The following is a 16,781-nucleotide window of genomic DNA, read 5'->3' as shown; positions in this document are numbered from 1 at the left end:
CTCTTCTGGTGAAATTGCCAAAATCTAGACTCTCTGCTCACCTTCACTCCTTCATTCCTCATTTCTCCCGCCTCTGGAACAAACTCCCTCACTCTCTTCAATCCCACTCCTCCCTCCAGGTCTTTAAAACAGCTGTTCACCACCATCTCTTGTCTTCCCCCATCCAAAACGTTGATCTCTTCTACCCCCGTTAATTCACCCCAGATGCACTTTTTTTTTGAAATCCCGACTTCTTTCTTTCCTGGAAGTTCTAGCAGTGTCCATGTGTTTTATACCTTTCCCACCCCCCCCCCCCCCCCCCGCCTTCCCATGCCTCCTCCCCCCAAGCCCTCTGCCTCCCACGAATCTCCCGATGTCCCTGTTCTCTGCTGTTGTACTTGTGTGCTTCCCTCTCTCCCCATTTTGTCTCCCGCTCCATTTATTGTGTGTTTTATGTGTCCGTTTTTTTTTTTGTGATTGATGTTAGCACACGAGCCTCGATCTTGTATACCAAAAAAAAAAAAAAAAAACTTTATATTGTAACCAACGCTGCAAATTATGCAACAACAATAACGAGTACCGTATACTGAATATGTTAATTGGTACAATGACGTCTTCCTTCAAAGGTGTGATCATTCAGCAGAGATGTCAGAAAAAATTGTTGGTTAAGGCGACTTATTCCGCAGGCCATGTAACCAGTTGTTTCTGATCATACACCTCCCCTTGCCTGCAATCTTTCCTTCTGACCCCAACATCTATCGGGTACCTTGAATGTTGATTAGCAGCAGCGTCATGGTACTTGCACACGGTTTGCCTGACGTCCAGTCACCGCGCAGCAGGTGTACAGGCGTGACGTAGAAGCGGAAAAGGTATTCATTGATCACCTGGGTTAAAGGGCTCCCATACACTCGAATACCATGAGCCTAAACCTCCGCTTTGCTGTCCTAAGCCAGCATGTGCATGGAAACAAGCTTATAAAATATGTCCACCATGGGGTGAAACTTTTGTGTATATAATAAACTATAGGCATTTCGTTGTTGTCCAGGTACGCCAACAACACAAATCCTCACCTTTCAACGAAATATTTTTCTTTTTCTGTTTTTGTGGGTAGTTTTTGCAGAGTTCATTTTTCACATTGCAGGATATGGGTCTCACCCAGGGGTTTGCTCTGCTGCTTTGGCCAAGCACACCCTTTGCTGTGACGAACCACCTGCAGTCAAAGTGTCCGTGCAGCGGATTTGGCGCGCGTGCTGGGTGATGCAGCACGACGACGTGAAGTATGGTCGCGAAGGGAGGCCTGAGCATAGATAGGCCCATGAAAATAAATAAGTAAATAAATAAATAAATGGCACACACAGGTACTTTGGGAAAGAAAAAAAATCTTCCTTCAAAGTTTTGATCACGCCACAATGGAACACACACCTATAAAATGATGCGCAATTAGAGATCGGATGGTTTTGCAATTAATTTCTCAATTAAATATTTATCAGAACTTACTGCGGCGCTGCTAATGAGAGGGACGTGTCACTACTGCGAGGATGGAAGCTGCTATAAAAAAACATGGCACCTCAGAGGAAATGCATCCTTCGATGTACACTGCTCTGCCCATGCTGTTTGTCAGCTGCCGAGGCCGCGCCTTTCTCTCTCTGCTTAGTGCTGCCAGTGGACTCACAGCAGTGCAGCCGCCATTAGCCGCCTTCCAAACGACGTTATAAATCCGACCCGTCGCTCGGTCCGGGATTCGTCGCCTTGTTATCCACCCAGCCTCCTCTGGGCCCGCCGGGGAGGCCCGAGGCTCCTGCCAAATTTATTCGCTAATTACCAAACGCCTTGCTGCCCCCTCCTCTATCCATCCTCCTTCCCTGGAACGTGCCCCTCAGGCAGGTTCAGCCACGAAGATCGTACAGACGCCACCCTGAGCACCACCATTCTCCGAGCCTGTCTCCCTACAGGGTGCTCCTTTTCTCTCTGGTACGCGTTGAACTCTGCCTGGTTGATGGTTTACCCATCTGGTTCAATTTCCATGCAATGGTCAATTCCTTCTGATATCAATGATGACATGTTCGTTCAAGCAAATCACACGTTTGATTTAAAAAATGAAATACCCTTTAGGCAATGATGCATTAAACAGTATACGATATGCAGGCTAAAAAGTCTTCGACCATCAGCTTCCTGCGTGACCATCCATGCTGGCCTTACGGCCACAGTGCCCATGTTTTGCTGAGACAAGCTTTGCGTGACCATGGACTTTGGTCTTCAGGTTAATGTAACGTTTTACTTTGTTACGATGTTTGATTTCATTTTACATTTTGATATAAACAGGTGCTTCTTGATCCATAAAAAAGTGGCTTTAATAAGAACACCATTCTTGACCTTTGGGCCAGGATGTGTGTTTTTTGTATGAGAAGGCATTTTGGCCTCAGGGCCAAGTTGCATATCTTCCTTCCTTCCTTCCTTCCTTCTCCTTCTCCTTCTCCTTCTCCTTCTCCTTCTCCTTCTCCTTCTCCTTCTCTCTCTCTCTCTCTCTCTCTCTCTCTCTCTCTCTCTCTCTCTCTCTCTCTCCCTCTCCATGTATGTATATATATATATATATATATATATATATATATATATATATATATATATATATATATATATATATATATATATATATACACAGACTTGGCATTTAATATGGAATATTTTTTTTGTTGGGGTGAACTTACTTTTCAAGATGTCTTAGAACCAAAAGTTCATTGGAATTATGTTGAAATTATTCTAGATTTTGTTAATGTGACCTTTAAAAGAAACAAAAACCACATTTGACATTTCGAAACAAATAAATTGATCCTTGAAAGTGATGTAAACTGATATCAAACTCAATTCACGGACAGTACTGTGTTAAACTTCTGTACGTTTTCCAGAAGTATCTCTTGATTTTGCACATTAGCCAAAAATTTTTTTAACAAAAACAAAAGTTAAATTACGACTGGGATTACCGACAGTAAAATTACAGTTCATTACTTCGTGTAACCCCCACGATCATTCAGGAGAGCACGTACACGTCGAGGCATGCTGTTCACGAGATTTGCCAAGGTTTGGACAGCAATCGCTTGCCATGCAGTGACAATAGCCTGCTGCAATTCACGCACAGAGGTCGGCTGCTGGTCCAAGTGGTCGATTTGACGCATTAATTCTGCCCACAAGTTCTCTATCGGATTCATATCCGGGGACATGGCAGGCCACTCCATATGCTCTACACCACTGTCAGCAAGAAAGTGTTGGATCATGCGAGCACGATGAGGCCGTGCATTGTCATCTTGGAAAACAAAGCTTCCTCGAAAGGCTGCACGAGCAAATGGAAGCAATGTTTCTTCCAGAATGGCCCTGTGCTTGAACTGGTTCAGGTTTCCATTCAGAAAAACCAGGTCAGTTTTGCCCCCTGCATGAAAAGCAGCCCAAACGGTCACCCCACCACCCCCAGCTTGGACTCTTGGCACTATACAATCTTTGTTGTAGGCTTCATGCGCTTGTCTGCGCACTCGGACGCGGCCATCTTGACGATAGACCAGAAATCTAGACTCGTCACTGAAGATCACATGATTCCAGTGTCCTGGCTGCCATTGAAGGTGCTCTCTGGCCCACTGCAATCGGCGCTGGCAGTGTTGTCTGGTCAGGCGTGGCTTTCTCAAGGGACGCCTGGCACGATAGCCTGCTTGAACCAGTCGTTGGTTGACTAGCCTTCTGGATACAGGCACATTTGTCAGTTGCTGCCACTCAGCCCTAAGCCGATTAGCTGACTTGGTACAGCCATTGCAGACTAACCGGTGCAGCTGGCGATCATCCCTCCTTGTGGTTCTGCGAGGACGTCCTGACCTCGGTATTGGAGTAGGGACACCCCTCTGAGCATTTCGTTTCAGGATCTTTGACACCTGACCATGAGTGATGCCATACTGCCGAGCAATAGCACGCTCTTTCATGCCGTAATTTCGTAAAGCGACCACTCCATGACAAACAGCATTGTCGAGTTGACGGACCATCTCCAGAGGAAGCGGCAATAACTTTTGGAGACGTGCAGCAGTTGTTTTCCACTAATACAGAACGCAACAACCCTTGTATACCCGACTGTGAAGCCAATCGTCAAATGTACCTGTCCGTACATTTTGCCACGCCGCCTGTGATATAATCCTGTTCTTGACTTCTTTCTGCGACAGACAATCAGTGACATGGTCCTTTTAACAAATAAATCACCAAAGTTTAAAAGAAGCTCACCAGATTGATATATTGAGTTAAGAAAGTAAACCCAAGTCAAGAAAAAAAAAATATTCCATATTAAATGCCAAGTCTGTATATGTATATATATGTATATGTATACTTGTGATAGAATCTGAACTAAGATCTAAATTATGCACTGTTAGATGGCTTGCTCTTCCGGAACTTGGCAGGCAAGGCGTACGTACGTGGCGGTGACGTCACAGCGTGCGCTCATTAGGTTGGAGAACTGAAATTATATTCTGATATATATATATATATATATATATATATATACAGACACATATATATACAGTCACGTGAAAAAGTAAGTACACCCCATGTAAAGTTTTGACCTTTTCAACATATTTCAACATACAGCTATATGATCTTCATTTCAACAATATTGATAGATAAAGGTGATATAATATAACAAATATCATGAAACATTTACATTTTGTAGTCCACTTTGTTTTCTTAACATTTACATAAATATCATTCATATATATTTTCAGTCCATTGTATAATTTAAATAAACATAAATGTAAATTTCGCATGTGGAAAAAGTAAGTACACCCCTACATTTATCACTACTTCAAATACCTAAAATTAAAATCAGGTGCACCAGCTCAGGTGCAAATGATTAGAACATCGTTAGAGAGGATCTTGGAGGAACCTGTCTTATTTAAACCTCAGACATTTAGTTTGGTTTGCTCTTTGTTGTTGAAGTGTGCGGCGTCACCATGCCTAGATCAAAAGAGCTCTCTGAGACCTTCAGAAAGAAGGTTATAGATGCCTACAAGTCTGGGAAGGGATTTAAAAAGATCTCGAAACAATTTGAAATCAATCATTCGACTGTCCGGAAGATCATCTACAAGTGGAGAAGATTCCAAACAACTGCGAAGTTGTTCAGGCCAGGACACCCCAGCAAGTTCAGCCCGAGAGCAGACCGCAAGATGCTGAAATAAGTCTCTAAGTACCCCCAGAATGTCATCACGGGACCTACAGGTAGCTCTTGTCACTGTTGATGTCAAAGTGCACGAGTCTACCATTAGAAAGAGGCTGCACAAATTTGATCTACATGGGAGGTGTGCCAGGAGGAGACCTTTGCTGTCCAGAAAGAACATCAGGACAAGACTATAGTTTGCCAATGAACACCTAGGCAAAGACCAGCACTTCTGGAACAATGTGCTCTGGACAGATGAGTCAAATGTAAAGCTATTTGGCCACAGTACCAGAAGACATGTTTGGCAAAAACCAAAGACAGCATTTGACCACAGGAACCCGATACCAACTCTAAAGCATGGTGGTGGAAATATTATGGTTTAGGGCAGCTTTGCTGCATCAGGGCCTCGGCAGCTCACCATCATAGAATCCACTATGAATTCTTCATTGTACCAGAGGGTGCTTGAGGATAATGTGAGGCCATCTGTTGGAAAGTTGAAGCTCAACCGAAGGTGGACCTTGCAACATGACAATGACCCTAAACACACCAGTAAATCCACCAAGGAATGGCTGAAAAGAAACAAATGGAGGGTTCTGGAATGGCCAAGTCAAAGCCGGGATCTAAATCCCATCGAGATGTTGTGGGGGGATTTGAAACGAGCTGTGCATGCAAGAAACCCCTCAAACATCGCACAGCTGAAAGAATTCTGCATGGAGGAATGGGCAAAAATTTCTCCCAGTCGATGTCAGAGGCTGGTAGACAGTTATAAGAAACGCCCACTTGAGGTTGTTTCTGCCAAAGGGGGCAATACCACCGATTAGAGCCAAGGGTGTACTTACTTTTTCCACATGCGAAATTTGCATTTATGTTTATTTAAATTATACAATGGACTACAAAATGTAAATGTTTCATGATATTTGTTATACTAGGGCATGCCCGTACTATATATATATCTAAAATTATATCCCCCCCCCTCTATTTACATGAAATGGTTTGGTCCATTCGCAAAGCCAAAGCGAACGGCTTGCGAGTACGGTGACAATCCCCCCCCTCTATTTACATGAAATGGTTTGGTCCAAAGTGAACGGCTTGCGAGTACGGTGACAATCCCCCCCCTCTATTTACATGAAATGGTTTGGTCCAAAGCGAACGGCTTGCGAGTACGGTGACAATCCCCCCCCCCCCCCCCCTCTATTTACATGAAATGGTTTGGTCCAAAGCGAACGGCTTGCGGAGTTTGGTAAAGAAATCGCCATAGCGTGCACAAATGCGCAGGAAAGCGAAAGAATCGCAAATTAGTTTTAATTAGTTTTAAAACATAGTTTAACGCCAACATAGCGGCAACATAGTTTGCCAACGGGAAATAAATGAATACGCTCTCAAATGTGCCGTCCGAGGCAGAGTCTGTTCGCCACGTTCGGCACACGTGATAGCTCGCTGCTCTCTGATTGGTTGAATCGTTTTTTGGACATAGCTCGGTAACTACTTCTCCGATTAATATGAAACCTTGAAAAGGCACATCCTCAGGTCCCCAGCAATATACCTGGCAAGTTTCAAGTATATCGGACCCGTGGTTGTCGAGAAACAGCGGTCACAGACAGACACACAGAGATTACTGGCATTATAGATAGATTATATCACCTTTATCTATCAATATTGTTGAAATGAAGATCAAATAGCTGTATGTTGAAATATGTTGAAAAAATCAAAACTTTACATGGGGTGTACTTATTTTTCACGTGACTGTACATATATATATATATATATATATATATATATATATATATAGTGTATATATATATAGTGTATATATATATAGTGTATATATATATAGTGTATATATATATAGTGTATATATATATAGTGTATATATATATATAGTGTATATATATATAGTGTATATATATATAGTGTATATATATATATATATATATATATATATATATACACTATATATATATATATATATAAATATATATATATATATTTACACACACACACACACACACACACACACACACACACAGACACACACACACACACACACACACACACACACACACACACACACACACACACACACACACACACACACAGTGTTCCAAAAAGACATATACAACTTTGGTTGTTAATAAATTTAGTACCACAAATGATACAACAATACCCTTTGTTTTATATGATGCCTGAAACCTAAAGTTTTCTTTATTTTCAGGTCTGTTGGTTCAATGTAAAAGACAAGCGTTACGTCTAGGTCCCCCGTCAGTGAAGTGATGCGAGGTGACAAAATGGAAGACGCAAGGCGGCCATCTTGGATTTTGACGTGGCGATACAATTTTCAATAGCCTTCTCCCTTATGCGTCGATACACCCACACACCAGATTAGAAGTTAGTAGTTCGTTTATTTTTCAAGATATTTCGCTCACAAGTTTCAGACATATATATGGTGGCGGCCATCTTGGATTTTGACGTGGCGACCCAATTTTCAATAGCATTCTTCCTTATGCCTAGATACACCCACACACCAGATTAGAAGTTGGTACTTCGCTTATTTTTCAAGATATTCAGCTCACAATGTTCAGACACACATGGCGGCGGCCATCTGGGATTTTGACGTGGCGACCCAATTTTCAATAGGGTTCTTCCTTATGCCTAGATACACCCACACACCAGATTAGAAGTTGGTACTTCGCTTATTTTTCAAGATATTCCGCTCACAAGGTTCAGACATGCATGGCATCAGACATACATGGCGGCGGCCATCTTGGATTTTGACGTGGGTTGCACCCACACACCAAATTTGAATGCGGTCCTTCGCTTATGCATGCACGTATGCACGTACACACGCACGCACGCCCGCATGCACGCACGGACGGACGGACGGACACACGGACGGAGGGGAAAACCATAGTCCCCCTTTCGCTCCACAGTGCGAAGGGGGACAAAAATGGCGACTTCACAGAAGAAAGCTCAGTGCGTCAAATGCTTCATCGAGATTAGGTCTGACACGCAAGTTCAGTGTAATTTCTGTACAATGTATAGAAGGAATCCACCATCGCGGACGAGTATCAGAGAGTGCTCCAAGATGTTTAAGGACTGGTCAGAAACAGGAAACTACCAGTTGACCAAGCGCAGGTGCAGCACACGTTGACCGAGTCCATGAATCTTTTCAACAAAGTCCCAGAAAATCAATCCTACATGCATCCAGAGAACTGGGACTACCAACCACAACTGTACACAGGATTTTGCATAAAAGACTGAAGCTTTATGCCTCCAAGGTACAGGAACTCAAACCAAATGATGGACCAAACGCAAGGCATTTGCCTTGGACTTGGACATAGAGGATGACGGAGATTACCGGAAAAAGGTCATGTTCACAGACTAAGCTTGCGTTCATGTATCGGGGAAGGTGAACCTGCACAATGTGAGGATCTGGGGCTCTTTAAACGCACACAGTTTGGCCATCTCCATGACCACTTGGTGGATCCGTATTTCTTTGCGGAGGATAGAGTAACCTCAATAATTTACATGGGTGGTTCGTGTGCAGCCACCTGGCTGCTGGTTGCATCATTTTTCTGTGGGTGCATCTGCCGCTGATGCAATGCCTCTCTATAACCAGTTATCTGGTACTCATTTTGCCGACCTCGGAAGGATGACAGGCTGAGTCAACCCCACCAGGCGTTAATTCAACGGGATTCGAACTCAGGATCTTAGGAACCCAAGCCCGCCACGCTAACCATAACAATTTACATGAACAGGTTGGAAGGATTCGCCTTCCCACCGATTGAAGACCTGCAATGCGATATCATTTTTCAACAGGATGGCGCTCCCCCTCATTGCGCTTCAGTTGTTCAAGCTGTTCTGAATGAAAATTTTCCAGGTCGCTGAATTGGCCAAGACGGACCACCCGCCTGACCACCACGATCACCAGACATGACCCCATTGATTTTTTTTCTGTAGGAGTTTGTCAAAGATGTTGTCAAAAAGACTAAGAAAAAATAAAAAGAAAGATCAAAAAAGACATTTTTTTTATTGTTGTTATTTTAGACACCGTTCGTTGGACTTATAAATGATATGATGATAAAGAAGATCATCGTCTCGTTTTATGCACAGGAACTCCAGAAAACAAAAAAAAATTCAAACCAAGTTAGAACAGCACTTGGTAGAGAGCATACCTCTGCCAGGTGAACAGTTTACGGTTTGTGCCCACTGATAGGTCAGATCTGGATTCGGACCCAAACCAAAATTAAATTTGCTTGTTATTGTCGCCTAACCAACTCATCCACCTAGTTTTGTTATAATCCGTCCACAACTCTTTCAAATATCATGCTATATATCGCTTTTGGCCCTTTCACTCAAAAATGAAGAATCACTTGAGATTTGAAAAATTATTGGAACTGGATCCGGATTCGAATCTTCAACAAAATTGAATCAATTCTTGCTCGTCACACACAGAACCTATCCACCAAGTTACGTCCAAATAAGTCCACAACTCCTTGAGATATTGTGCTATATATTGTTTTTAGCCCTATCACTAAATGGTGAAGAATCACTTAAATATATAAAAATTTTCATATCCGGATCTGTATTCAGATCTTCACCAAAATCTAATTGATTCATTCTTGTCACCCACCCACCCTGTCCACCAAGTTTCATCCAAATCCGTCCATAACATTTTGAGATAGCGTGCTTTATATCGGTTTTAGCCCAATCACTCAATGGTAAAGAATCACTTTAAAATTCTCTGATCCAGATTCGGATTCGAATCTTCACCGAAATTGAATCAATTCTTCTTCGTCGCGCACCCAACCTATCCACCAAGTTTTGTCCGAAACCGTCCACAACTTTTTGAGATATCCTTTTCAAAAATAGACATACAAACAAACACGAAAGAAGATGTGCAGCACAAGATACTTGCAAGTTCCACTCCTCCTCCCCTCGCCCCCCCCCCCAAAAAAAACTTTGCCATGGATACATCAAATTGTCCATTTCATCAAGATTCAAATTGACGATCTTAATCAAGCTCAGGTTATTCCAGTGAAAATTGACAATTTTTTCAGATGAAATTTGATGATTTTAGAAGTTTGACCTTGAGTTGATCTTTGACCTTTTAGCCTCAAAAATAGTGGGTTTCCCAATTCAGTGATGCAATATGCAAATGCTCTTTAATTTTCAAGACATTCGGATGAAAATTAACAATTTTTCAGATGTAGATTTATGATTTTAAAAGTTTGGCCTGTGGGCCCAAGAGGCAGGAGAGAGAGGCAAGGGAGGTGGCCATCTTTGATTTTGCCTCCAAAAAGTATTGTAAATTTTTGACTAACCAAATACATATAACGACTTGTAATGTCATTAAATGAAATCTTTGACATCAAAAATGTTCATATATAGGGGCGCCCTAAATCTGGCAAATAAAATACATTTACTTCTTCATGCAACTGTATGAATCAAATTGGCGTCCCTTTACATGAACTTTTCTAGAGCATTACTTGGTTCCTCCTCAGAACACAAGGGTAGTCCAGCATGCACACGAGATTTTTTGGAATGTCCCTTCTTTTCTATTGTTTCGCATTTTCTACAAGCTATGGAATGTCTCCACTTTTCTAAACTTTGCCACATGGAACATACCATATAAAGGGGCCTTTTCTATGCCCCTGGCATTTTCCCAAAAATATATGTATATTAATATATATATATATATAATATACATCGATATATATATATATATATATATATATATATATATATATATATATATATATATAAATATATATATATATACATATATATATACATATACATATATATATATATATACATATATATATATATATATATATATATATATATATATATATATATATATATATCAAAGACGATGGCACTAAGGTGGAATTTGTTTTGAAAGCTATTGATTAGATGTATTGGCTGATGTATATTTCCAGTTTCAGCTAGTTTCAATGTATAGCCTTTGAGATATGAGCGACAACAACGGACAGACGGAAGGATGGATGGCAGATGGATGGACTGACAGACACCAACATGAATTTGAGGGTTTTCTTAATAAATCACCATACAGCTTTGAGTAACACATGTAAGTGGAAGCTCCCTAACCTGAACCCTAACATGACCCGGTGTGCTATTTTACGATTTCTATTTTATTACCCATCACCGTTTGGTCCACAATGAATGCAGAATGCCATATTAGGTGTAATTTAAGAACATTTTGAACACAGATTGTGATAATGATGGTAATAACAAGTCAATGATGAAATTGATGATGCAAAGAATTTCTTACGTAGAGCCATAAAAAGTTTTAAAATTCATTCCAGAAAAATAGGGTCAATCGGTCTGGGTTTGATAATTGTTTTGAATTTGGAAATTTTCATATAAATTATAGTATCACTTTGAAATATCTGGCTTGCCCAGAACTGTTTTAAAGTTCCAACTCAACCACCGAGTCCTCCCTTTCCTTTTGTTACGATATTAATTTATGGATAAATAGTTTGGGCAATGGGGCTGGCAGGATAACTTAGAGGGCCGTGAGATATTCTGTGTGAGTGAACGGTGTAAGGAGGGCGGTGAGTTCAGTGTGAGTGAACGGCGTAAGGAGGGTCATGAGTTCCGTGTGAGTGAACAGTGTAAGGAGGGCAGTGAGTTGTTCCTTGTGAGTGAACGGCGTAAGGAGGGCCTTCCCTCCTCCTACCCTCCCACTATCCCTCTCCCCCCACCTTTGATCCCAAAATTGAGACTGTATCAATTTCTTCAGTTTAGCTTCAGCAAAGATTGTACTCCACTACAAATTAGTCATACATACCCAGCCATAGTTTGGTTAAACAGATAGTTACCCCAGACACGCAAAGCGAAAAACGCGGTTAAACAATCCGTCGCATACGTACATACGTGTCTGCATTTTGTTAAGAGTATACATCGAAAACCGTTCAACAGAGGGAATTGAAATTTTACCACATGTTACATGAACATTTGATACAGCACATGTTGAGCATACATCAAAAAACAATTATTTTTGAGGTCAACATAGGCCAAAGTGTCAACGTAGGCCAGATTTCTAAAATCCTCCATTTTCATCTCATTGACTTGAAATTTGAAGAGGGTTTTCATATGAACTCACTGAATTCAACCATAAACTATTTTTGAGGTCAACATAGACCAAAAGGTCAACATAGACCAATTTTATGAAATGGTCAATTTTCAACCAATTGACTTGAAATTTGAAGAAGAATTTGCCTATCCGGTCACTGCATTCAACCAGCAATTATTTATGAGGTTTATAGGTCAACATAGGCCTAATTTCTAAAGCTTTACTTTGTTCTGTTTTCCAAATGTCACTCTATGAGTGATCTTTACCCCAGAAGCGTGAAGCAAAAAGCAGGGTCAAGCAATTGCTTGTGTATGTGCCTGCATTTTGTTAAGAGCGGACATCAAAAACTGTTCAATGGAGTAAATTGAAACTTCAGTACATATTATGTGACCATTTGATATAGCGCATATTGAGCATACATTGAAAACCATTCAACAGAGGAAATTGAAACTTTACCACATGTTACACGACCATTTGATATAACGCATATTACTTGGAATTACACCCGACAATGACATATTTCCCTTAGAACTTTCATGGTGAATTAAACAAAGCCCAATGTCCAGGGATTAAAAAAACAAAACAGAAGAGTTGGCTTGCACCAAGTCCTTCTCAAGACTGCATGGGGTAAGTATTCTTTGAATAAAATCTAGATATATATATATATATATATATATATATATATATATACATATATATATATATATATATATATATATATATATATATATATATATATATATATATATATATATATATACATATATACAGTCACGTGAAAAAGTAAGTACACCCCATGTAAAGTTTTGACATTTTCAACATATTTCAACATACAGCTATTTGATCTTCATTTCAACAATATTGATAGATAAAGGTGATATAATATAACAAATATCATGAAATATTTACATTTTGTAGTCCACTTTGTTTTGTTAACATTTACATAAATATCATTCATATATATTTTCAGTCCATTGTATAATTTAAATAAACATAAATGCAAATTTCGCATGTGGAAAAAGTAAGTACACCCCTACATTTATCACTACTTCAAATACCTAAAATTAAAATCAGGTGCACCAGCTCAGGTGCAAATGATTAGAACATCGTTAGAGAGGATCTTGGAGGAACCTGTCTTATTTAAACCTCAGACATTTAGTTTGGTTTGCTCTTTGTTGTTGAAGTGTGCGGCGTCACCATGCCTAGATCAAAAGAGCTCTCTGAGACCTTCAGAAAGAAGGTTATAGATGCCTACGAGTCTGGGAAGGGATTTAAAAAGATCTCGAAACAATTTGAAATCAATCATTCGACTGTCCGGAAGATCATCTACAAGTGGAGAAGATTCCAAACAACTGCCAACCTGTTCAGGCCAGGACACCCCAGCAAGTTCAGCCCGAGAGCAGACCGCAAGATGCTGAAATAAGTCTCTAAGTACCCCCAGAATGTCATCACGGGACCTACAGGTAGCTCTTGTCACTGTTGATGTCAAAGTGCACGAGTCTACCATTAGAAAGAGGCTGCACAAATTTGATCTACATGGGAGGTGTGCCAGGAGGAGACCTTTGCTGTCCAGAAAGAACATCAGGACAAGACTATAGTTTGCCAATGAACACCTAGGCAAAGACCAGCACTTCTGGAACAATGTGCTCTGGACAGATGAGTCAAATGTAAAGCTATTTGGCCACAGTACCAGAAGACATGTTTGGCAAAAACCAAAGACAGCATTTGACCACAGGAACCCGATACCAACTCTAAAGCATGGTGGTGGAAATATTATGGTTTGGGGCAGCTTTGCTGCATCAGGGCCTCGGCAGCTCACCATCATAGAATCCACTATGAATTCTTCATTGTACCAGAGGGTGCTTGAGGATAATGTGAGGCCATCTGTTGGAAAGTTGAAGCTCAACCGAAGGTGGACCTTGCAACATGACAATGACCCTAAACATACCAGTAAATCCACCAAGGAATGGCTGGAAAGAAACAAATGGAGGGTTCTGGAATGGCCAAGTCAAAGCCGGGATCTAAATCCCATCGAGATGTTGTGGGGGGATTTGAAACGAGCTGTGCATGCAAGAAACCCCTCAAACATCGCACAGCTGAAAGAATTCTGCATGGAGGAATGGGCAAAAATTTCTCCCAGTCGATGTCAGAGGCTGGTAGACAGTTATAAGAAACGCCCACTTGAGGTTGTTTCTGCCAAAGGGGGCAATACCACCGATTAGAGCCAAGGGTGTACTTACTTTTTCCACATGCGAAATTTGCATTTATGTTTATTTAAATTATACAATGGACTACAAAATGTAAATGTTTCATGATATTTGTTATATTATATCACCTTTATCTATCAATATTGTTGAAATGAAGATCAAATAGCTGTATGTTGAAATATGTTGAAAAAATCAAAACTTTACATGGGGTGTACTTACTTTTTCACGTGACTGTACATATATATACATATATATATATATATATATATATATATATATATATATATATATATATATATATATATATATATATATTTATATATATATATATATAGTGTATATATATATCGTGTATATATATATATAGAGTATATATATATATATATATTATATATATATATATATATATATATATATATATATATATATATATATATATATATATATACTGTATATATATATATATACATATATATATATATATACACTATATATATATATATATATATATATATATATATATACATATATATATATATATACACTATATATATATATATATATATATAAATATATATATATATATTTACACACACACACACACACACACACACACACACACACACACACACACACACACACACACACACACACACACACACACACACAGTGTTCCAAAAAGACATATACAACTTTGGTTGTTAATAAATTTAGTACCACAAATGATACAACAATAGCCTTTGTTTTATATGATGCCTGAAACTTCAAGTTTTCTTTATTTTCAGGTCTGTTGGTTCAATGTAAAAGACAAGCGTTACGTCTAGGTCCCCCGTCAGTGAAGTGATGCGAGTTGACAAAATGGAAGACGCAAGGCGGCCATCTTGGATTTTGACGTGGCGATCCAATTTTCAATAGCCTTCTCCCTTATGCGTCGATACACCCACACACCAGATTAGAAGTTAGTAGTTCGTTTGTTTTTCAAGATATTTCGCTCACAAGGTTCAGACATATATATGGTGGCGGCCATCTTGGATTTTGACTTGGCGACCCAATTTTCAATAGCATTCTTCCTTATGCCTAGATACACCCACACACCAGATTAGAAGTTGGTACTTCGCTTATTTTTCAAGATATTCAGCTCACAATGTTCAGACACACATGGCGGCGGCCATCTGGGATTTTGACGTGGCGACCCAATTTTCAATAGGGTTCTTCCTTATGCCTAGATACACCCACACACCAGATTAGAAGTTGGTACTTCGCTTATTTTTCAAGATATTCCGCTCACAAGGTTCAGACATGCATGGCATCAGACATACATGGCGGCGGCCATCTTGGATTTTGACGTGGGTTGCACCCACACACCAAATTTGAATGCGGTCCTTCGCTTATGCATGCACGTATGCACGTACGCACGCACGCACGCCCGCATGCACGCACGGACGGACACACGGACGGAGGGGAAAACCATAGTCCCCCTTTCGCTCCACAGTGCGACGGGGGACAAAAATGGCGACTTCACAGAAGAAAGCTCAGTGCGTCAAATGCTTCATCGAGATTAGGTCTGACACGCAAGTTCAGTGTAATTTCTGTACAATGTATGGAAGGAATCCACCATCGCGGACGAGTATCAGAGAGTGCTCCAAGATGTTTAAGGAGTTGTCAGAAACAGGAAACTACCAGTTGACCAAGCGCAGGTGCAGCACACGTTGACCAAGTCCATGAATCTTTTCAACAAAGTCCCAGAAAATCAATCCTACATGCATCCAGAGAACTGGGACTACCAACCACAACTGTACACAGGATTTTGCATAAAAGACTGAACCTTTATGCCTCCAAGGTACAGGAACTCAAACCAAATGATGGACCAAACGCAAGGCATTTGCCTTGGACTTGGACAAAGAGGATGACGGAGATTACCGGAAAAAGGTCATGTTCACAGACTAAGCTTGCGTTCATGTATCGGGGAAGGTGAACCTGCACAATGTGAGGATCTGGGGCTCTTTAAACGCACACAGTTTGGCCATCTCCATGACCACTTGGTGGATCCGTATTTCTTTGCGGAGGATAGAGTAACCTCAATAATTTACATGGGTGGTTCGTGTGCAGCCACCTGGCTGCTGGTTGCATCATTTTTCTGTGGGCGCATCTGCCGCTGATGCAATGCCTCTCTATAACCAGTTATCTGGTACTCATTTTGCCGACCTCGGAAGGATGACAGGCTGAGTCAACCCCACCAGGCGTTAATTCAACAGGATTCGAACTCAGGATCTTAGGAACCCAAGCCCGCCACCCTAACCATAACAATTTACATGAACAG

The sequence above is a fragment of the Myxine glutinosa genome, chromosome 2 (genome assembly GCF_964187855.1).
Source record: "Myxine glutinosa chromosome 2, kmMyxGlut1.1, whole genome shotgun sequence".
Lineage (NCBI taxonomy): Eukaryota > Metazoa > Chordata > Myxini > Myxiniformes > Myxinidae > Myxine > Myxine glutinosa.
Note: the sequence above shows the minus strand (reverse complement) of the source record.